The sequence below is a fragment of the Ornithodoros turicata genome, chromosome 10 (genome assembly GCF_037126465.1).
Source record: "Ornithodoros turicata isolate Travis chromosome 10, ASM3712646v1, whole genome shotgun sequence".
Lineage (NCBI taxonomy): Eukaryota > Metazoa > Arthropoda > Arachnida > Ixodida > Argasidae > Ornithodoros > Ornithodoros turicata.
In genome coordinates, this window is record NC_088210.1 from 33,044,730 (window position 1) to 33,068,134 (window position 23,405).

The following is a 23,405-nucleotide window of genomic DNA, read 5'->3' on the forward strand; positions in this document are numbered from 1 at the left end:
TACGCTGGATGCACTGAAACAGCAGCAGAACTTGAGGCTACGGGAAGAGTGTAATGTGTGGCCTTACCTGCAAGGAGAAGATAAGACCAGTGTTAGCTGACGTACCTCCAGAAACAATCGCAAAAAAGCAATGTCTTGTCAACAACACATATATACACTGTTAAAAATGAACTTCACCGCGTAGCACGCTCCTAGTCAACCATCATCTCGACTGATAGCGTTATCTGCCCTTATTTATTGAGTACGGGAGGCGTACGCCTTTTTTGTGACACTTATGCTGTTCATAATTGTCACAAAAAAGGCGTACGCCTCCCGTTTTCAACAAATCTGGGCAGATAGCGCTATCATTCCAAATGATGGTTGGATAGGAGCGTGCTATGTGGTGAAGTTCATTTTTAAGAGCGTAGACAAGATCTGACTTATTTCGGACTAAATGCCTTTCAGAAATTCGGCCGTGACGCCAGGGGCTGTATCTTTTGTCTGCACTCTTAAAAATGAACTTCACCGCATAGCACGCTCCTAGCCAACCATTATCTCGAATGATATCGTTATCTGCCCTGATTTGTTGAAAACGGGGGGCGTACGCCATTTCTGTGACACTTATGCTGTTCATAATTGTCACAGAAAAGGCGTACGCCCCCTGTTTTCAACAAATCAGGGCAGATAACGATATCATTCGAGATAATGGTTGGCTAGGAGCGTGCTATGCGGTGAAGTTCATTTTTAAGAGTGTGTAATACGTAATGGGGACGAAAAATCGGGACTATTTCTTTTACATAGAACCATGGGGGTAAAAAAAAATAGGGTTTAATTGCGTTAGCGGAAAAAGTTTTTAGTAACATTTGCACCAGATCACGCAATGAACGAACATACATGGAAAAATGCATGGGGTATTTTTCATTTCTTATCGTTCATACATTATCTTGCTTATCACTTCTTTTCTTATCGTCATTCAAGTTCACGTTTGCAAGTTCTAGCGTTGTTAGACTTATTGAAAATCGTCCAGATGCTCGTATCTTTTTGCTCCGTTTTAGCGCGGCGACGCAACTGCAGCTATGAGCAGGAAGGAGTGGGGAATAGGGGGTCAGCATGCGTCCTTGGGCCGACTTCAGGAGGAACCGTGCCAACATTCCTGTGGAAAATCTGCCTGAAAACCCAGGGAAAACCTCAGACAGCACAGCCGGACGTATGATTCGAACCCAGCACCTTCCAGTCTTGTCACCGACGAGCCGACGCATTTTGCAGAACGAGCCGCGTAATAGTTTGTTGCGCGGCAGTTGTAAACTGAGTGAAGAGGCAAGGCTTCATCGCTCTGTATACGGTTAGAAATGAGATTGCCCAAAATGATGAAGGATGAAGGTAATCCAGAAGATGTGGGTTCGATCCCTACAGCTGGCTAACCTTTTCAGTGACTTTCATCCTTCATCGTTGATTTCTTAGGCAATTTGAGGCTTTGTTCGTATCTGTCCCTTCTATGTGTTCCAGCCTCAGAACATCAGTTTCTCTCTTGCCCAAAATAACTGTAATAATAACCCTCACAATAAAAAGGGAAAGCCGTGATCGGTGGGCCACGAATTGTATAGCGCTCTGGAAGACACTGGAAACTGCGAGAACTGCCATGAAAGGGACCTTTGAGCGTGGCACTTTCGCTTCTTTTTCTTTCGGCTTTCTTTCCGAGTTTTGTCTAAGCGTCTGTTTAATAGCATTTCCTCTACACGCGAGAGAGACTCACTTCAGAGCAGAAGAAGAGAGGCACTTCACCGTTTTTTTTTTCGCCCTCCAGCCTGTCCTTTTTTTTCTTTTTTTTTTCTGCCGTTAAGTTCAGGTTCCATCATGGGTACTCGACTGTTAAATATAGAGACGACGCGCGCGCTCGCGCGCAGGCGCGCGTTAGCCGGGGTGATAGAGGAACTGGCAAATTGCGCGCGACCAAGTTCCACATCTTTCGAGGGAAAGTAAGAAAGTAAAAAAAAAGATAACACGCAGAGGGAAGAAGAACGAATTGCTGGCAACCATCTGACATGGTTTTTTTTTTTCTTATTGGAGTTTATTTCTGATCCACGGAGAGAGAGAGAAAAAAAAGATACATCAAACCGTGGAAGACGAAGAGGGAAAAAAAAAAAAGAAAAAAGATGTTGGCCGGAAAAACGGAATGGATGCCGGCTTCCTTCGGTACTAATGGAGGAACGTTTACTTTTTATCAACCTCTCTCTCTCTCTTTCTCTCTCTCTCTCTCGTCTTCGCGTGTGATTTGTTCCTCCCGCTTTTTTTTTTAAGTTTTATTTTAAGCGACGGAGGTGTAGAAAAAAAAAAAAACGGCAAGAAGTGGAATCCATCTCTCCGAGCCAAGGCGAAAAAGGTTGATTACGGCATGTGCCGGAACACCTTTTTTTTAAAAAAACTCAAACAAAATATGAGAAAGAGCGAGCAAAAATGTGAGAAGGAGCGACAAAAAATAAGAAAGAAATGATTAGTGTGGCGCGCAGCATGAATATGGCACCGTTTGAGTGGTGGAGCTTTCATCCGTGGAGCAGGGGCGGCGTGGAGCTGCAGGGATCGGTGGTCTGCAAGCAACGACTTTTTTTGGCACGCAGCGTTCTTCCGTTTTATTTCGCGTGCTCCTAGATTTTTTTTTACGTGGTGTTATTTTGTTTAATAAATATGAGCGCTGTAAATAAGGCCCGCGATATTTTCGGTGGGACCTCATTCCTGGATCTTTCTGACTAGCGGATAGCCTGACCAGAATAGCCCAAATTACCTCGGAATGAATGTAATATACAAACTAGTTCACGAGAAAGATTTGAAGGGACTGTCGAATCCAGAAACCAATTCACTAAAAACCGATACCACTGTGTTCGGTCCACTACTGGGCCGGTATTGCCAATATTGAACCAATATTGGGTCAAGATGTTGTGCTGCTTGGGCCATCTATGAACGCAGATATCACTATGTTCGGCATCGGCCGACAATCTACGTGCATAGATATTAAATAAACGAATTAAAAATATCAGTGCTGCTTCTGCAGCTGCGGAGGCTCCGGCGACAGCGAGATCAGCGTGACGTCACTCCCTAACAGTAGGAGTGAGAGGGCCTCGCTGAGAGAGGAGAAAGGCGCCGTCCAGACGCCCGCACCGCCGTGGCATCCCTTTCCTCAAGGCCGCGCTCTCATTGGCGGTGTAGGGAATGACGTTTTCGCCTTTTTCTGGAGAGGGAACTCCGGCGTACTCTCAACAACCGCCGTGTGCTCTTGTCAATTCCACCGAATGCAGTCGAACTGAACCGCTATTTCGCGCGGGTTTTTCGTCACCGTGGTCGGTAGTCAACGAGGAATAAAGTGTTTCGAAATCGACTGCAACTGGTGCGACCGTGCCTTTAAAAAGACCGTTCAATGCAAAAACGTACGAAGACATCAACATTCGAGAGCGAGCATTTTTCTTTTTTCTTTTTAAATCAATCGAACGCACGTTCCCGCAAGACATAGAAAACAAGCAAATCACCTTCTATATCTTACGCAACACAGAACCTTCAACGAGCGAAGCTCCATCGAGAACATATTCTTCGAGACCGTAATTCACAGCTCGCGAAGCCCCCTCCCCCAACGTACATATATTACACGCATATCAGGACAAGGAGGGCCCGTTAGATCTCTTCCATTAAACGCTTACAACTTCTTTCCGTTTCAAAATCCTTCATTCGCTGGGGAACATTCTTTGCACACTTTTCCATACTCGCGTGTGGTGGGTTAGGCTTTTTGAGTATATGCTTCACATTTCTCTATAGCTGCTTTTCTTTCGGATTTTTTTTTACCCTCCTTTATCTCTGCTGGGTTACTTCTTTTCGTTGTTGTATATATATATATGCCTGTATTTCGCTTTTCTTTTGTCGTTTTATTGCGCGCCTTGGCAGCTAGGGTGGGGTATTATTTTTCCGCCGTAAGGAGCTGGAATCTGCGAGCGATCGGAGGTCAAATACGAGCGCGCTTGTATCGTTCCTTTTTTTTTTACTTGTCCTATAGGGATTGAGGGAGAAAAGAAAGGGATGAAAATGAGAACAAAAAATGACTCGATGAAATGGGAAAAACGGGATAAATGTGGAAGATACTTAGACTAGCCGCTACGGAATTCCTTTCCTTAGGTGATCTGGGATAGCCGGCCCTCGTGATGAGGGCTACAATCCCCATTTTTTTCTTTCTTTCAATCAATCAATCAATCACTAGCCGCTACGTATGCCGCTCACCGTGTATTCACACGACCGACATTTCCTGCAGAAGCGGAAGACGCGAAAAATGTCGTAGCCTTCCCACACCTTGAGTGTGTAATAACTAATAATAAGTAAATAAATAAATAAATGGCTCTAAAACGACAAGCGGAATTCGCCGAATGATGAAACTAAATAATCTGTATATCACTCAGTCTTCGCTGTTCTTTATAACGAAACAAGCTCTATCCCGGCAGAGGAGAAGCACGAAAAGAGAGATAAGCGCCTTTCATTTGCATAACTGCGCACATAAATATACGCGTCCCTAACGAGCAGAACAACGCGACAATTGCACGTCATACGACCCGCCAGGAAGGGCTTTACCCATCGCACGCATGTATTGGGTTGGTTTAGTCCGAAACGGTTTATGTCAGTCGTTCCAGGTATAGTAATAGTACCGTTGAGGCAGATCTTGAGTGCGCTTCGTAATTGGGGTTTTCGCGTTTTTGGTTTTTGTTTATGAATGAAAATTGATGCGTATGACTTTGGCGTTCACGATTCTGTCATTTCGACTACTTATTTCAAACGAAAACCGGCCCTTTTTTTTCAGGGATGTTTTTCGAGTTTTTCACACTTTATTCGTTCAGTTAATTAGGACGTGCAGGATTTGCAAAATACTGTTCGAACTCGTGTAGCGAAAGCCTAGTCTCGGGTCTGTAAGACATAAGACAACTGTAGATACATGTAAGACATCCTGAATTAAACAATTCTACAAATAGCGTAGCTGTGTATAAACAAACATGTACATAATCATGTAAGAAGAAAAGAAAACAGCAGCAACAATAACATCAACATGGTTAATAGGCAATGTTGACAAATGTACAGAAGACAGGTAGAAGAAACTAGAAAAACTGGTAGCGGCCCCTGGATTTTTGTTCAAAAACAACAATGTCAAGAACAATAAGCGATGTGTGACGTGACATCTACAAAGAATACGTGACTCCTTTAAAGCAGTGGGTGTTGCTTTTCGTGCTCTAATGTCACACTCACGAAATTTCCTTTCGTTTGTGCTTAGTCTCCGCGTTGTACAGATTTTAAATGGTACGCAGTTGCTGCTGAGTGGCACAAAATCATGGCGTAAAACGGCATAATATGGAAGCTGACTACGTTTATTAAACATCCCGCATGTGGATAATGTGGGGAAGAAAGGAAATGAATAGGAAGGAAAAATGGGGTAAATGGGCGAAAAGGAATTAAGAATAGACGAATTAACACGAATTAACAATAATTCGTAGTTTTACATCGCGTCAGAACAACTACTATACAATAAAGTCAATCACCGCCTTCACCTATTCACCTTCATTCACCTATTTACAAACTGCGTTTTGCATGGTGTGCCAATCTAATTTTCAGTAGTGAGCCGATATTAAAAAAAAAAAACAGCATTAATACAGTAATGTCGGCACTCTACTATTCCAGCTAATTCTCTGAACGATTAAGCACAAAAACGCACAGAAGACTGCCGACTGTTCGCTCCATCAAGAGCGAACTAAATGAGGCACACTGTGAAACAGCGCAGTGTACAATACAATATAGGCTCGATTAAAGTCAGCCCCGGGGGAATTGTAACAGCTCGAGCGGTGACGTCATCAACGACTGCGTCATCCAATCAGCAAAGAGCCAGCGTGTGTGTGTGAGGGGTATGCAAATTAGAGGGATTTGGCCAAAGGGGATGTTGAACAATAACGGCTGGTCGTGTAATGCGGGGAAGCCTGCATGATGGTCGATAGTTGCGGAGCTTTGTAACGGGGAGATGGTTAGAGTGAGTGAGTGAGTTGGGGGGGTCGTAGAGTAAGAGAGGAATGTGGATGAATGTTGGGAGCATAAAAGGAGTTTTAGGATGTGCGTTGGGAAAGGAAGGGTGAAGAGCGGGATTGGGGAAGACGGGGAAGAGCTTAGAATGCCTGCAGAGGCGAAGCAAACGGTTAAAGGGTATATCACACTTCGTTCCATGTTATGAACGTCGTCCGAGCACCACGCGCCTCCTGTAACGCTTCAAGTTTCGGTCTAATTATTCGGTTTCAATTCTTGATTTGCATAAATTATGTGGCATTTAACTGGCGAAAGTGCAACTCTCATAGAATTACAAATGTGGAATAGCAGCAAAGTATACTCACAGTGAAAAGGATGAAATGGTAGAACGCCATTTCGGTATATTACTTCCCTCTTATCCGTTTTCATAGCCGGTTTTATGAGGATGCTCTGTTTTACATAAAATGATATGTTGTCATTCAATTTCGTTTAAAATAACGAACGACTGTTATCTATCTCTTATATGAATACGTTTTTGTCACTTTATCGGCCACAGGAAGGTCACGCACAATCTCATCTGAGGGAAAGACACCAAACGCCGCAACGTCCGAACAAACGGCTTTCCCATACAATCCTTCGTGCTAAGCCGCAAACTCCATACAAGAAAAAGGGAGTGAAACAGAACGCCGACACTGCCATCTGTCGTCGTAATAATCTCTCCGATTTTCGCCATGCACGCTGCCGGCCAGTCGTTCAACGGCACGAGCGTAAAAGGACGCCACATCTGCTGCCACACTATACCCAATTCCCCCCTTCTCTCCCACTTCAATCCGCCTCCCTTCCACCGCCGCCGAAAATGTATGAACCGCGTTTTAGCATCGTTTCTGCGTGTGCGTGTTTTGTCGTCTGCTACGAGCCAGCGATAGTCGTCACTGCTAGGCGACGCGTCGTCTGCCACGCTTAGGGGGCGCTGCTAGCCTTGGTTGTCGTCTGCTGCCATGAATATCGAAGCGTAATTTGGGGTAGTTTGCTCGCAGGGCAACCGAGAAAGAGAGAGAGAGAGAGAGAAAGAGAGTCATGTGGGGGGATTGGACCGCGGCGACTATCGGCTTCGCACAGCTGGGCTGCTTTCCCCCTGCGGGCGTTGCTGGAAGTTAGGCTCCGCTGCAGCACCGCGAAGCTGTTTGGGGAAGCTAGCCCTAGAGGGAGGCGTATTTTTCCTTTTTTGGTCCCTCAGATTAGCCGAGCAAGTGGAAACTGCGATCTAAGCGGTCGTTTATAACTTCGTAAATAGTTTGCGTGCGTGTCTGTGTATATATTTCTTATTTCCTCCTTTGGTTAGCAACACAGGGCGACCACGCTTCCTGCGTTCTGCGGTACAGCCTAGCTGCAATTGTAAAACATCAATCAGAACTGCACAAATGTTCAGTGACATTAAAATTGGAAGAAATATCTCACAATATGAACCCTCTTTTGTTATTGGCTGCTTGTCACAGTACAGTAAACTGTCCTGTCAGGGTCGCCAGCATTCTTTCTGTTGTCATTGTCGACACATCACATCACAGTTCATCATGAGACGACAAAAAAAAAAAGTACTTTCGAAACAAAAAAAGAGCAAAACCATAACATAAGGATTGCTGCGGGTTAATAACCGTTGATAACTCCGATGTCGATGACGATTGGTTAGCCGACCCTCGGGGAGTTCCATTTGCACCGCATCACAGAACGTGAGTAGAAATCGCGCGCTGGCGTGTGCAATTTGGCGGCGGTGCACTGAAGCGTCTGTGGGTAGTATAGGGCTCGGAGGAGGATAAGCACAGCTCGACGTTTTGCTGTTCGGTGCACGCCTGGAGGGAATGAACGCGCCACCGGTTCATGAGCACTAACGGAGGGGAAAATAGGCCTTGACGCCCAGCTCATTTTTTGTGCTAGAGGTCCGGGAAGAAAGAAGGGAGTACTCTGAGGAAGGAAAAAAAAATAAAAAAAATAAAATTATAACCGCACAGACATTCAATGATAAAAACGAAGTTATTATCACTACTGCCCGTCGACTGTAAATTGCGGTTTCTTGTTGGTTGCAGTTGTTACTGATTGGTGGTATAAATAGGATATTGGTCTTAATCATTATCTGGGCTGAATAAGTGCGTAACTAGTTCGAGTGGGGGGTACTCAGGAAAAGGGTGTCGACGCGAGGATGCGAACCCAGACCCTCCTGAGGGTCTAGGTCTGAATTATGCCGTCGGCATCCTTCACTTTATTTATTTGAATGTAAACGTTCGTGGGAGTTGGAGGCTCTTTGTGTTCGTACCGTCCTTGGACTAATTCGCATTGTTTGCATTGAGTATCAGATTTGTCTAAGTGATCAGATGGTCTCAATGACTAGACAGACCTAAAGGGAGGTACACTTTTCGGTTCAAGCGACTCGTTGTCCCGAATGAGTTAGCTTCAATTCTTATACCAGAGCGAGACCTACCGATCCTTCTAAATAATTATTTGGTCTAAACGAGCGTGTGTTACATTGGCCTTTAGCCAGAGTCCTATAGTGCTTGTGAAAGAAAGAGCACGCCTCTCTAGACACGACTAGCTCCATGAAAAAAATAAAATAAAAGAATTAAAAAATAAGGAACAATATACTTCGTTCGTTCGTTAAATAGCAAAACATAGGAGATGTGAAGAAAAAGAGAAAAGAGGCTAATATAAAAAAAAGATGTAATATAAGGCAGCGGTCCGTGTTCCCAAACAACAACAACAAGAACCTCAAAAACCTATCCAAGTGTATAGTAGTGCACTTGCCGTCACTCGGTCTCAGGCAAGAGGAAATTGCTTACCTAGCGATAGCGAAGCGCTTAACCTGAACGGCCAGTTCCCGAAGCATTTGAGAGAAAAGGTAAAAAGAAAAGGAAAAGAAAGAAAGGAGGAAAGAAACGAAGAAAAAGGCTGCGGGGGTTGCGATCGAGAGGGATCAATCTGGACACGGGAAAAGCTCCCTGGGATCAAGATCACGCGCCGCTGGAGTAATTTGCTCGCTATCCGCGTCTCGCTGTGTCTTCTTCTTCTTCTTCTTCATCCGTCGATCCTGATCTAGGTTGCATCGTGTTTTTCTTCCCTTTCTTCTCCACTCGCATTTTCCGAGCGCCACTTGAGTCGGTGTAAATTGTTTGTGACAGGGAACGGAAGAAGTTGCGCGAAAGCAGTTGTCCTGGTCCTTGTTTTGTGATCCTTTCGTGCTATAAGTCAGTTTAGGATTGTGTATCCTGTGTTGCGAACTTGCGATTCAAACTGCAGAGCTAGAAGTTCCTTGTTCATTCATTGTTTGTTTTTCATTGTTCTACCGTTGCCTTGTTCTGTTACTGTTTGTTGTGTCTTGTTCCGCACCTTGATGATTCTAAACGGCTGGGGCTGTCACAGACTACTTTATTGATGTCAGGAGGGCCACTGAAGTACCTGTTCAATTCAATGCACTTTATGGCACTTGACAACTTACTGTAAACCGCTCCCAGCTAAGCAGTATATATTATATACTCGGTGTCCTCTGGCACTCTACATTGGATGCGGTCTAGAGAGGGAGCTATCCCGATACGGTATGCAGGGAACGAGGGGTTTAAGGGGAACGTCCAACCGGAATCGGTGGAGTTAACGATTCCAGTGCTCTGGGCGTCCCTGGAGGTATTCCATATGTGAGTAAGGATCTATCCTATGGAGCAGCAGAGCCGGTTTCTTCACGTTCAACCAACCACTTTTATCGGTTACTGTATGTTGCTGTTGCGCTATTAGAATCGAATAAAGGGACTGTGAGACCTTGATATGAGTCGCCCATTGCATTATGCACGCATTGTACTGCACGCAAAAATGCTGACAAAAAAAAAACACTTTTTTTTTGTATGTGTCATACAGTGACGGCACTGAAGTGGTGGTGTCGGTCTCACGGAGGTGGGCAACATCACGACTATAATGCTCTGGGGGAATGTGCGTCCAGGGCCGACTTCAAAGGGAAGTACGCCGACATATGTCTGACAGCGCCTGAGGGAAAACCCAGGAAAAGCCTCGGCCAGCCCAGCCAGCACCGGGATTCGAACCCGGGTACCTCCCAGTCTGGATATGACATGATGGCCAGCGCGCTAACCACTGTGCCACACGAGCTGGTCCGGGGCCCCGAAGCATTTGGGTGCCTCACCTTGAAAGTATTTACACTCTTAGAAATGAACTTCACCGCATAGCACACTCCTAGCCAACCATAATCTCAAATGATATCGTTATCTGCCCTGGTTCGTTGAAAACGGGAGGCGTACCCCTTTTTTGTGACAATTATGAACCGCATAAGTGTCACAAAAAAGGCGTACGCCTCCCGTTTTCAACAAATCAGGCCAGATAACGATATCATTCGAGATAGTGGTTGGCTAGGAGTGTGCTATGCGGTGAAGTTCATTTTTAAGAGTGTAATAACGGAATGGCTACTTTTTTTTGTCTTCTTTTATAAAATCACAAAGACGCGCAGTGCAAAAACATTGATTAAATTTGTCGGAGCTTCAAGGAACACTGCGAGGAGTCGAAGAAAGAAAGAAAGAAAGGGGGTGAAAGATAGGTACATCCATCGACAAGGCGTCCTCTGGTACGGCCTTTTAGCAGCAGCACTCGCGTTGTGCTAACGAGATTACGCGACGGAGCGACGTCAATGAGCGTTAAGAACAGCAGCAGCGACGCTAAGCGACACAGATAGACTGGAAGGAAATGGAGCGGGAAAAGACAAGGACGACGATCAAGTTTCAGGACTACGGGAAGGAAAGCAAAATCATCGCCGAATTTTGCCGCTCCCATGACGATGTTCCTGCGCATGTTTCTTTACGGTTGCGTGGGAACACAAAATGTGATTTTTTTTTCCCTGAAAGAACACTTTCATAAAATCGTATATCCCTCATTGACACGTCGACGAGTGCAATATTCGAGTAATAGAGTATTAATAAAAGCACTTCCTCGAAGAACCAGTTTATTATTATTATTATTATTATTAACAACTCTTAATTATTAGCTCTTAATTATTAGCTCTTAATTAATTATTAGCTCTCTCGGGCTTAGGCAGGACTGTTATGATTCCATGTACCTCGTCACAAGTGTAAATAAACATTGAATTGAATTGAATTGAATTGAATTAAATTATTATTATTATTATTATTATTATTTTGCGCTCTCCAAAGCCATAATAAAGTTGTTGTTATTATTATTAAATTCGGTGTTAGCGCAGCGGAGCAACTGCGGCTATGAGTGGCGTACAGACTGGGACAGATGGAGAGACGACAGCAGGAAGGAGTGGGGGTTAGTATGCGTCCTGGGCCGACTTCACGGGGAACTGTGCCGACATTCGTCTGGAAAGTATTTCAGGAAAACCCAGGGAAAACCTCCAGACAGCTCAGCCGGTGTTCGCGGGATTCGAACCCACCACCTGCCAGTCCTCAGCATGACCTTGGTTACCACCAACGACCGGACGCTTTAACCCATTGAGCCACGCTGCTGGCGAAACATAATTTTCGTGTGTGCTGAATTTCCGTCCTAGAAAAATTTTCCCTCCCGAATTGCAGTGCCATCGTTGGCATGTTGACTAGCGCGTGATTCGCGTAATAGAACATAGATAAAAAACGTTCCTTCGAAGAACGTTTTTATTAAAGTGTTCTTTGTGAAAAACTCGATTAAACATTAGATAAACATTAGATGATAGATTAGATAAAACATTAAATGGCTCTTGGGAGAACCCTTTCATGAAACAGTTCCTAGAGCTCGATTAAATATTAAACAAATCTTGCAAAAGCAATTTTATAAACAGTTCTTGACGAAGAACTCGATTAGACACTAAACAACGCTTGGAAGAACCATTTCATGAACAGTTCTCGACGATGAACTCGATTAAACATTAAACAGCCCTTGGAAGAACCCTTTTATGAACAGTTCTTGATTAAAAACTCTATTAATACATTCAACAACTCTTGGAAGAAAAATTTTATGAACAGTTCTTGATGAAGAACTCGACTAAACCGTTCTTTCAAAAACCATGTATTCAACGGTTTCCGATGGACAACTAGACCGTAAAGCTGGAAACAGACAGGTTATGTTATCGGCTTAGTTTAACAGCTTGTTGCTTGTAAATCCAGAACAACAAGTTAGACATGTGACAGGGAACGCTAAATATGTTTAATGTGCTTGTAAAATTGCGGTAAAACGGCTCGGGGCGACGTCTGGTGGGAAATAATCCCCAATTTGTCGAGCAACAGTGATCTGTGTTCCCGACTGGCTTGCTAGTCATGATGACTACGTAGCCGACACGTAGCCGACTTGTTTTAGACACAGTGTTATGCGCATGCAATGTAGCTTTGTCGCCGTACTTGACGAGCAATGCGCTGCTGGTGACCACTTCGACACAGTGTTGCCCGTAAGTTTCACATTTAATTTTCTCAAAAACTATGAGCGCGATTGCGATGAAAATCGTGACGTAGAACTCCTGTGGGCTGAGGCTATCGAATAGATCAATTTTCTCAGATTGCACCTCTCCAGTTTCGCAGTACCGTTAGCATTTTCTTGAAGAACATTTATTTGGATTTACCTGGGATGAAACTTGGATTTACTTTTCAAGAACCTTTCAAAGGCAAGACATACGACCCTAAAAAGTGCAACAAGGTGTTAGCTTTCGAACAGTGTGTACGTGAGAGTGACGACACACGGAGGATTGGAGACTCTCACGGGGCTCGTTAGGGAAATCGCTTCCCCATGACCTTTCTGGCGGCGCAAATGAGGCGAACAATGGGGACAACGAGTGACCATTGATCATTTCCGATCGTTCTGCCGACTGGCGAGAAAACAAGGCAGAAAATTGCGGCCACAAAACGAAAGCACTGTGTCCGACCGTGCTGTGTGCCTGCTCAATCAGCCGTGTGATAAGGCCTCGACGGATTGGAAGCCACGGAAGCGAGGTGGTCGTGAAAAACGACTGCGGAGGTATTCCGTTAAATATGAATGAAACACATCGGCCCCAATAAAAAAATAAAAATAAAAAAAGAGAGAGAGAGAGAACCGTGCAGCTTTCGGTTGTGCCATTCAGAGTACAGTGAACCCTCGTTAATATGACCCCCGATAATCTGACATACGCGTTTTACGACCATACTCCTGGGGAACAATGCAGTGAAACCTCTGCAAATCCCCCCGTTAATATGACAATTCCGCATTATGACCAAAATTTTCGGAACGACCATGGTCATAATAACGAGAGTTCACTGTATACGCTATAAGTTACATCTGTACCGTCGAAAATCCACGAAGCTTTTCGGATCTTCCATTAAAGGAGCAGTGAAAGCCTCCACCGCGAAGTTTAAAGTCTTTAAACTGGAATGGGCATTAGAAGCTCCGGAATCTATTGAGGAAGCCCGTAAGTGATGGAATGATGCTCACGTCACCCCGTGACGTATGGAGTACAGAGGGTGGATGATTGGCCTATCAGGTGGTTATGCTATACGTCATGTGGACATACGTTGGCACGGTTCCCTTTGAAGTCGTCCCAGGACGCACTTTCCCGCAGGGCGTCAGTCGTGACGTTGCCCACCTCTGAGAGGCCGATAACTGCGAGGTCTTTCACCATCAACCGCCACCACCATCACGTGACCATCACGTGGACGCCATGCGATCGGGTTAGGCATCCAATATGTCACCGCGCATGCACGATTTTGGGTGCAGTTTTGTAAATTAAGTTGCGCAGTGACGCCGCACCGCTCAACGAAAATGTTTTTCACTGCGGCTCCCAACAGAGTGCTTGATGAGCGAAGTGAAGCCTGAAGCAGTGCTAAAACCCCAAATTTCATTTGTCATTTCATTGCTACTTTAAAAAGTCATTGAGAAACATCAATTTGAACCCTTAGTACACCAACAACCCCGTGAAACCTTTCCACGTCTAAGTCAAAAATGTAACACTGCCTGCCAGCCACCCAATTAAACCGGCGGAGGTTTCCGATACAGTCAACCAATACAGGAAATCAATCTTGAAATCTCGGCGCCGAAAGCTCTAACAACGGAACCAAGTATTTCGACACAAGAAGCAGCGAGAACGGGCAATCGCAATATCACCGTCTTCTTTTCTTTCCGTTTTTTCACATTCCAATCCAATCCACTTCTTTTTCTGCATAGTTTTTGAATCCAAAAACCAGCGTATAAAGCAGACGCGTTAAGCCTAGCAAATTGGCCCGTCGTCTGCTACACACACACACACACACCTGAAGAGAGCTCTTGCCGGGGCAGAGATCGTCTGCTTCTTCTTGAAGAGAGCGACATATCGAATAGAAGGGATCGAAGAAAAGGAGGCAGCGAGCGCTCCCTGGGGAGGAGTGCAGAAACCAGAGCGATTGTGATGGCGAACAGCTCAGATTGTTTCTCCGCTTGTCAGCGCGCCGGAGAAACGACACCTGACAGCGCTCTCACAGGAGAGCTTGGTGTCAATGCTCTAGGAAAGATCGTTCCATTCCAGTGGGTTCGCAGTTATAGATTTTAAACTCCAACTTGACGCATAACAGTTGACGGGTTTTTTCCTTTCCAAAGACTAGGCCCGTTCGTTCGCTAGAGGAAGCAGCTGTCCAAATAGAAGGAACAAGAGACTTCAATATCCGTTAGGCAAAAGTAAGCTAGTCATTGGATTATACGCAGGCGGGTCAGGATTTCGTGCTGAATCATCGCGGTTCGATAATACATAGATATATATACGTCAATACCCGTAATAATACCCATAATACGTCAATACCCGAAGACAATCTTTCAAAGACAAGTGAGTCTTCTTAACAAAAAAATAAAAAAAATAAATAAAATAATACTATAAATAAATATAAAAATAAAAATAAAAAATAAAAAATACATATAAATCCCGTGGCATAGTGGTTAGAATGATCGTTTCCACGCCGTGACTGCGAGGTAACACGGGTTGGAATCCCGGCACCGGCTGGGGGCTGTCTAAGGTTTTCCCCGGGTTTTCCGAAGATTTCCCAGACGAATTTCGGCACAGTTCCCCCTGAAGTCGGCCCAGGACGCATACTAAATCCGTTTACCCCACTCCTTCCTGCTGCCCTCCTCCATCTGCCCACGTCTGTACGCAGCTCATAGCCACGGTTGCTGCTTCGCAGCGCTAACACGAAGTTAAAAAAATTCGTTGATTCGCACTGCCTCTGCACTTAACAAAGCCCCAGCGATAGTAGCATCATGATGACGTCGGTCAAGCACACCAATGGGATCGCAGCGCTGGCGATTGTCCCCAAGCTCGTCTACTTCGCGTACGCATGGCAATATACTAAGTGAAAAGTCCACCGTAAATACGCCGACTTCCGCTGATGAGTGTGACTTCTGACGCGACCATGTCGCGTGGAACACGGTGTAACCTTTCCAGCTGTACTTACACGTCCAAACGCAGACCCAGAAGCGACATTCCACATTCCGATAACAGATTTCCACGACTTGCGGGCGCCAACCTGCCTCGCCGGGCGTAAAAGAGCGCTCCCTGATTGCACTTGTTCGCGCGACGCTTTCGCCGATATCCAGAGAGCGAACTCCGCCGTACTCTCAACATCCGGCGTCTGCTCTCGTCATGCATTACATCAGATCGCACAGAAACTATTCGACTAGTTCGCGCCAGAATTCTGGTATTGTTGTCGGTGATGAACGAGGAGTAAAACGACGCTATAGTTTCGAAACTATTAACTAACTACTATTTTGAAATTATGGTGTCATTTTATTGCTCCTTGACCATTGACCGCGGTATCGAAAACCCCGCGCGAAATAGCGCCGCAGTTTGACTGCTCTTCGATGGAATACATGACAAAAGCAGGTGCTGGATGTTGAGAGTACGCCGGAATTCCCTCTCTAGAAAAGGGCGAAAACGTCATTCCCAACACCACCTATCAGAGCACGGTCCTGAGAAATGGGATGCCGCGTCGGTGCGGGCGTCTGGACGGCGCCTTTCTCCTCTCTGACCGAGGCCCTCTCACTCCTTCTGTTAGAGAGTGACGTCACGCTGATCTCGCTGCCGCCGGAGATTCCGCAGCGGCGGAAGCAGCTCGCTGATGTTTTAAATTCGTTTATTTTATATCTATGCACTTTTCGGACGAAAAAAAAAAGAGAGAAAAAACTAGCCAAGTGGATTGTCGGCCGATGCCGAACATAGTGGCATCTGAGTTCATAGATGGCCCAAGCAGCACAACATCTTGGCCGAATATTGGGCCAATATTGGCAACACCGGCCCAATGTTGGACAAATATTGGGTCGCTATTGCCAATATTGGGCCAATGTTGGTTGGCGATTACCAATATTGGGCCAAAATAGGTTCGCTATTGCCAATATTGGACCAATATTGGTTCGCTATTGCCAATATTGGGCCAATATTGTGCCAAGATGTTGTGCTGCTTGAGGGTTTCTGGATGCGACTGTCCCTTTAAACGACACGGCTCTCCCTTCACTTTATTTACGCCGCAAGTACAGCTGCCGACGAGACATCGATAAGACGGAAACACGGTCACACCATTGGCCTATATATCGTCCTGCCGTGCGACGTTGAATGATATCAGCCTCTCCACGGTCTTACGTACTTCCGCAAATCAATTTAGACGACCGCATCGACGCAAGAGGACCAAATCCGCCCCACGGGCAGCAAAACAAACAGTCGGGCTCCGTAATAGCTTTTATTGCAAACGTAGAAGAAGAATCCCCATTCGGGAGCAAACAGAGAGAGAGAGGAGGTAGAAGGGATTTGCGAGGATTAGAAGATTATCTGGATTTCGCAGACACCAACTCCTGCGAGGCATCTCTGCGTGTCCGTTCAAGTGGATGGCATACATTGAACAACACGATGGGAACGTATGGATACGGTCAATAGTGGTATCGATTATGGAACATGTCGGGAAGCAACTATGTTTTTCGTTTTTATTTTTTTATACTTTTTAGCGAGAGGGCGGATTTGTAGAAGTGCTTTTTTGGGGGGTATAAGGTGCACTGTAAACTGAAAAAACACCCTTATGGTTGAAAATGGATTGTCTTATAACTCACACCACTTTTTACACCGTATGGTCTGGAACACCCTTTTTAGAGTGTGTATTCTGTGTTAAACAGCCTTTGAAAGGGTGCATTTCCTTTGAAAATGCCTTCTTTTGCACCCTTTAAACACCCTTCTAGGAGGGTGTAAGATTGTTAAACACCCTCCTAAAAGGGTGTTTAAAGGGTGCAAATGAAGGCATTTTCAAAGGAAATGCACCTTTCAAAAGATGTTTTACACAGAATACACCCTCTAAAAAGGGTGTTCCAGACCATACGGTGTAAAAAGTGGTGTGAGTTACAGGACAGACCATTTACTACCCATAAGGCTGTTCTTCAGTTTACACTGTGGTGCAAGATGTGAAGCGTGGGAGGAGACGAAGAGAACGTCTTCTTTTTATTCCGGGTTCGCACCACGTAGCAACTGAGGCACGTTTGAACGTGGACGGACTCTATAGGTGAACGGGTCAGTGTCCGGAGTCGTATCACTTCTGAAGATGTATTCAGCAAAAAAAAAAAAAAAAAAAGTGCGGATAATCAGAAAAAAAAAAACGATCTGCATTTTCTCGTTTGTCAAGCTCCAACGTCATGCTGAAGACTGAAAGGTAGTCCGGTTCTAGTCCCATACCGGCTGTGCTGTCTGAGGTTTTCCTTCGATTTTCCGGCGGACTTTCCCGACGGATGTCGGACCAAGACGCACTACTAACACCGCTGTCTCCCGCTCCGTCCCGCAGTCCTCTTTCCCTCTGTCCACGCGTCTGCACACTGCTTACAGCCACATTTGCTCCGCGGTGCTAGCACGTATAACACGACCCGCCATTGGACAAAACAGCTAAGAAAAAAAATAAAGCCGCTTGTTCGGTCATTGTGCCAAACGCGTTCGAATGCTGTAGCTTTATAGCGCTATCGTTGGCGGTAAATTTGTGGTCACGTGGTCACTGTCACGTGCTCGGACGGAAGCTACGGACGGACCTACACGGTGGTTATCCCTGCGCTCCAAAAACAGAGCTTCACCGCATAGCACGCTCCTATAGCAAACCACCATCCCGAATGACAACGCTTTCTCCCTTGATTTATTGAAAACGGGGGGGGGGGGGGGCGCACCATTTTTGTGGCAATTATGAACCGCATAAGGCCACAAAATGGCGTACGCCCCCCGGTGACGCGGGTTCCAACACCCCCCCCCCTCCCCCTCTCACCGGCTGTGCTGTCTAAGGTTTTCGCTGCGTTTTCCGGCCAGACTCCATAGATAAATGTCGGGACAATTTTCCCCAGAAGTCGGCCCAGGACCCCACCATTTCCTGCTGTCCTCTCAGTCCTGTGGTCTGTACGCCCCACATAGCCACAGTTGTTTCGCGGCGCTAACGCGGAAAAATAAAATAAAAAATAACATACTCTAGTCCTCAAACTTCCTGCCGTTGGTAGGCACCCGAGAAAAAAAAAAGAAGCAAGAATACAAAGTACGAGACATTGAAAGACATCTTCAAACACGAACTTGTATTCAGACGACATCCATCTCAGGCGCGGCCCCACACGTTATACTGACCGAACCCAGGCTATTCACAAGACGCCGCCCAACAAAGTCCGCGCCGAGACTCTATATAAAAGTCACCGCACGCTTCATCGACTTTCCGCGTATTAAACAAACAAAGAATAATGTAAGAAGACTATTTCCCTTTGAAGCTTTTCACTCATTCCTGCTCTTCGAGAGATTGGCCTCTTGCGTGAAAAGAAGGAAATACACAAACATAGACACGAAGAGAGGTCAGAGGAGACATAATCCCGGGCTGGGGATCGGAGGAAGAAGAAGAAGATTCGACAGACTGTAAAATCGAGGAACCTGGCAAAGTCGCAGGAAAGGCGGTTTTGAAACGCAATCCTCTTTAATCGTCTGTTGCACTTAAAAGAGTGTCGAAAGCTGCAGAAAAGACGGCGTTCTCCACGACAGGGCGCCGACAGTTATTAGCTTAGCATATATGGTAACTTAGCCATGGTTGCGGTAGTTAGAAGCCTTACCCGGGGATAAATGTGTGGTTAGGCTTAGTGGGATGCAGGATGTACGGGGGTTTACAGGGCGTTGTGAAGGCTGGGAGTGTTCGCGACAATGGCGTGTTGCGATGAGGAAGAAAGTGTGTGTGAAATGCAGCTGCAGACTGTAGAGGTAGAGATTTCATGATAGAAAGAACGTTGTTCCTTTTGGCGCGTGTGGCGAGGGTAATACACTCTTGATGCACGAGGCGTGCTCGTGGCCTCCCATCGCCATTCTTTGCATCATCCGCTGTCGTCTGCTGAAGAATCTTTGTTCTCTCTTTGCATCGTCTGCAAACGAATGCGCTGCTGCTGAACGCTGTATCTGCTTGCGGACGAGCACGATCATTCGGCATGTCCCCTATGGGATGGATTCAAAGTGATGACGTAACAAAAAGCAGTCCTTGCCTGGCCTAGATGGCTCTGGGACTCAGATGTATATACCTTACACCAACCATTCTTGCAAACACTTTCAAGCGGCCATGGCAAAATCATCATCTTGTTATGATCATGGGCGCGGCCATCCCTATGGTCACGTGACACGACGTCCTGACGACATTTTGCAATCACGTGTAACCAGGGCCTGCCCAGAGTGCATTGCGTTCGTCTATCATATCTATCACGACTTTTTTTAAACAGGCAGGTAGGACACTCATGGGCTGATGTATCGCGCAAACGACTCCACGTATACCTCGTACGCTTCAGGACAGATGACAGAAAGAATCGCCTTGTAATCAAATCTATACTGTCAACTGTTTTTGCACGACGTAACTATAAACGTCTCCCTGTTTGTAAACAAACGACGTCATAGTGTTCGACAGCGCCACCAATTTGGTAGAGTTGAACTACGCTGAAAGCTAGAGGCTAACAAGGTCGCGCCCGAAAGCTACGGTCTTAAGAGGTGACTACGATGGTCTCTGAAAGGGACTTACTTACTTACTTACTTACAGTGAACCCTCGTTATTATGACCATGGTCGTTCCCGAAAATTTTGGTCATAATGCGGAATTGTCATATTAACGGGAGGGATTTGCAGAGGCTTCACTGCATTGTTCCCCAGGAGTATGGTCGTATAGCGTGTATGTCAGATTATCGGGGGTCATATTAACGAGGGTTCACTGTACTCTTCTTTCAATAGGAGGCAGCGAACAGGTGCCCATTCGGGGAACCCAGCCCTCCCCTTCCGATTTGTTTCGGTTTCAGTCTCTCTACCAACGTCATGATGACGTTTCTCGGTTAGAGATATACATATTGGCAATATCAAGTTCCAAACACTAATTTATTTACGTCCCACGACTGCCAAAATCACGATCTAAGAGGGACATCAAATGGTATAACTAATCTCGCATCTCATCAAAGCTTACAAGCCTGGAACGGTTACAGGCGGGGGAACAAAAATCGATGGATGCAGATATCAAGCTGCACCGTAAACAAAGTTAATACTCCCTTGTTCCGGCACAGTAATTTCGACTCGTGTCAAGCGTGTATTGACATGAGGATGACATCTTCGCGTGGCTATATTGTAGCCCTGTTATTACCCCCCTCGAAACTAGATATCTTCTAGGTCATGAGGAGGAGCTTGCAGGTGAAGCTGCCTTTCAGACTAGACCATTTTGTGATCGATACGAGGACATATCTGTTCGCCGTCTCATATCGTTTTTTTTTTCTTTTTTTCTCTCTTTCGTTCGGAGAAGGAACTCGGACCTTAATATTGAAAAGGTGAAAGATAAAGGCTATGTTATTTGTGGTGAATTGTCACTGCAGATTCGAGAATATGTTTGCATGTCTGTGTATACGAGTCAAAAGCTGCTACGGAAAAATAACGCAAGGAGAAAGGATAATGGAAAGAGAAAAACTGTAAATAGCGCTTGTCGCCAAAGCAAAGGGTTCATGCATTTTATGCGTAGTATTCCTTTTTTGTCGAGCCAAAAATAAACACTTGACTCTGTAGAGTAGTCTCGGTAGTCGCTACGGTCTGTACATAGATCTCTATAGCTACAAAGATAACGATGATGGTAAAGGTATGGCAAGATGCTTCCCGCATTCTTGCAAAAGTTCAAGGTCCCACATATACGTGGGTTATTCTGTTCAGCGTTAGTACCGCAAATCAACTGTGGCCACGAGCAGTATATGTGACGTAAACAACGAGAATTAGCCGGGGCAGGCCAACAAATATGGACGACACGAACACGTAGGCCTCGAACGCCAAGAAAGAAGAACGGGCGGGGGGCTTAATCGCTTGCACGCGTTACGAGCTAACGAGGGGCGGGGCACTCGTCGAGAAGGGCACGTGATAAAACACGTGCACGGCACTCTTCGCGCGATACGTGAAGGGCGTGGTATACGTCACAAGCAATGTGTCACTTGCCCATCTTTTTTTTTTAACTTCCCGCCCGCCTTTTTGAATTTCCCGCCACTCGTTAGCTCGTAACGACCGTAACGACGATGAAGCGATTAAGCTCCCAGGTTCGATTCCTGGCGTCACCACCTTTTCCTTGAGTTGCTTAATACGCGGACAGATAGAGAAAGGACACACGGAAGGCGCGAGGTACAGGTGACTCCCTCAAGGTGACCCCAAGGTGACCCCAAGGTGGTTACAACACACACCAACAGACGCCAACCAACGCCAACTAGATACAGAAGGCCTGCTTATTGCCTCCTCGCCCTCCTTCGCTGCGTAAGTCAGAATTCATCTGCAACTGCGAATCGCCGTCTGCGAATTCAAGGACTGGCGAATGATTGCAGCTAACATGGAACCTGTAGACCTGAATATGCAGACAAAAAGCCGTTGAAAATACGATCCTGATTGGCTGACTTATTAGTTGTTACGTCACGTCGACGCGTAAGCAGGCTTTCTCTATCCAGGTGGTGTTGCACCAACACAGTGACCAATTTTCACACAACCATCAACACCACGCCGTCGTACCCCGAGAACCAAAATCAAAACCGAAACTGCACACAAACACCTCAGCTGGTCACACGCATCGTTGCGCGTCTCTTCATCGGCAGAAGGCAGATATATACACCGCTTGACCGCGCAGCACAATCGCCATCGCCACCACCCTCAGTAAAGCAGACGACGACAAATCGCTTCAATCCCCAGAACGCCTCGGTGCGATACATTTCATCCACCTTCCCGCGTATCTTCCCCAATTTGTCCCTTCGGATGAGTTAGGAGACGACTCTTCTCCCCCTGTCTGCGGTGGGACGCTAACGAACGAGGTTGCTATTCTAGGGTACTCGTTAGCGCTACCAAAGGCGGGATCAAGCTCAGTGAAAAGGGAAGGTTATGAAGAGGGTAGTGCTATGGCTGGGGCGTTGGCGTCACTCGTTAGAGGGAGGTAGGCCATCTTGTGCGGCCCCCTGGTGTCTGGTGATGAAGTGACGCTCGTGAGCAGTCCGCTCCGTTGGTGGAATTGATGTAATATGGTGGTGCCGTTGAAACTCCGGCGTAACCAGAGTTCGAGGTAACTCGTTACAAGTAACTCGTTACTGTAACTAAGTTCCTTTTTTTGGTAACTTATAAGTTATAACTTAACTCGGTACTTTTGCGCCGTGGCAACTTTCAGAGGAACTCGTTTCTTTTTCAGGTGACTTTGCCAAAGTAACTTAAGCTAAACTCCGAGTTAATTTTAATTCGCTTTTCGTTCACGTCCACATATTTTCTTGTTTTCTCTTTGGTTCTTTCATGGCATATTATGCCATAAAAAGTGATACAGTCAAACTCCTTTATAGCGAACACCTTTTTAACGAAAATACCACTACAGCAATTTTTTTTGCGGTCCTGCTGGAGCCCTATAGGTCCAATAATGGACATCCTTTTGAACGAAAATACCTTTACTGCGAATTTTTTTTGCTGTCCCCTGAGTTTCGTTGTCAAGGAGTTTGACTGTATTCAGTCAATGACAGTATTATGTGTTTATGTGATCTACAGGACTTGACTCCCCTCTTCGTATACGCTTCGTATACGCTTCTCCATAAGGGTGTTATATATGTGGCAAAAAAAGGAGTGAAAGTACACCCTTTTTTTTAAGAGTGTGGGGCAAGTTGCCTTTGTAATAAAATTTGAAATAAAAGTGCTTTCCAAAGCGACGAGGAATTTTCCTGCGGAGGAGCAGACGGTCACCATAGCAACACGTACGCCTCGTCCTTTCCCATATGAAGAGGCGCGCGCGTCGTTTCCTCGTAGTGGCAGATTCTTGCGATCTGCAATCACAATCGCATCCTGCATAGGACTTTCTCAGTGTATCCAGGACCCAGATCCCCACACCGGCCGCACATGATTCCTCTGAGTGGGGTAAATAGCTTCACAACCCCCCTTTAAACTTT

General features: G+C 45.8%; 1 protein-coding gene across 3 annotated transcripts in view; it reads right to left on the minus strand.

Moving 5' to 3' along the window:
• LOC135369966 (protein O-mannosyl-transferase TMTC2-like) overlaps positions 1–23,405 on the minus strand; it is a 236,376-nt gene that overhangs the window by 135,442 nt on the left and 77,529 nt on the right. Inside the window, exon 2 of one of the 3 annotated variants that reach the window (XM_064603583.1) lies at positions 4–67. The exons of the other annotated variants lie outside the window; for them this stretch is intronic. The gene's annotated coding sequence lies outside the window, so the exon portion shown is untranslated. The remainder of the gene's footprint in view (positions 1–3; positions 68–23,405) is intronic. 3 annotated transcript variants of the gene reach the window in all.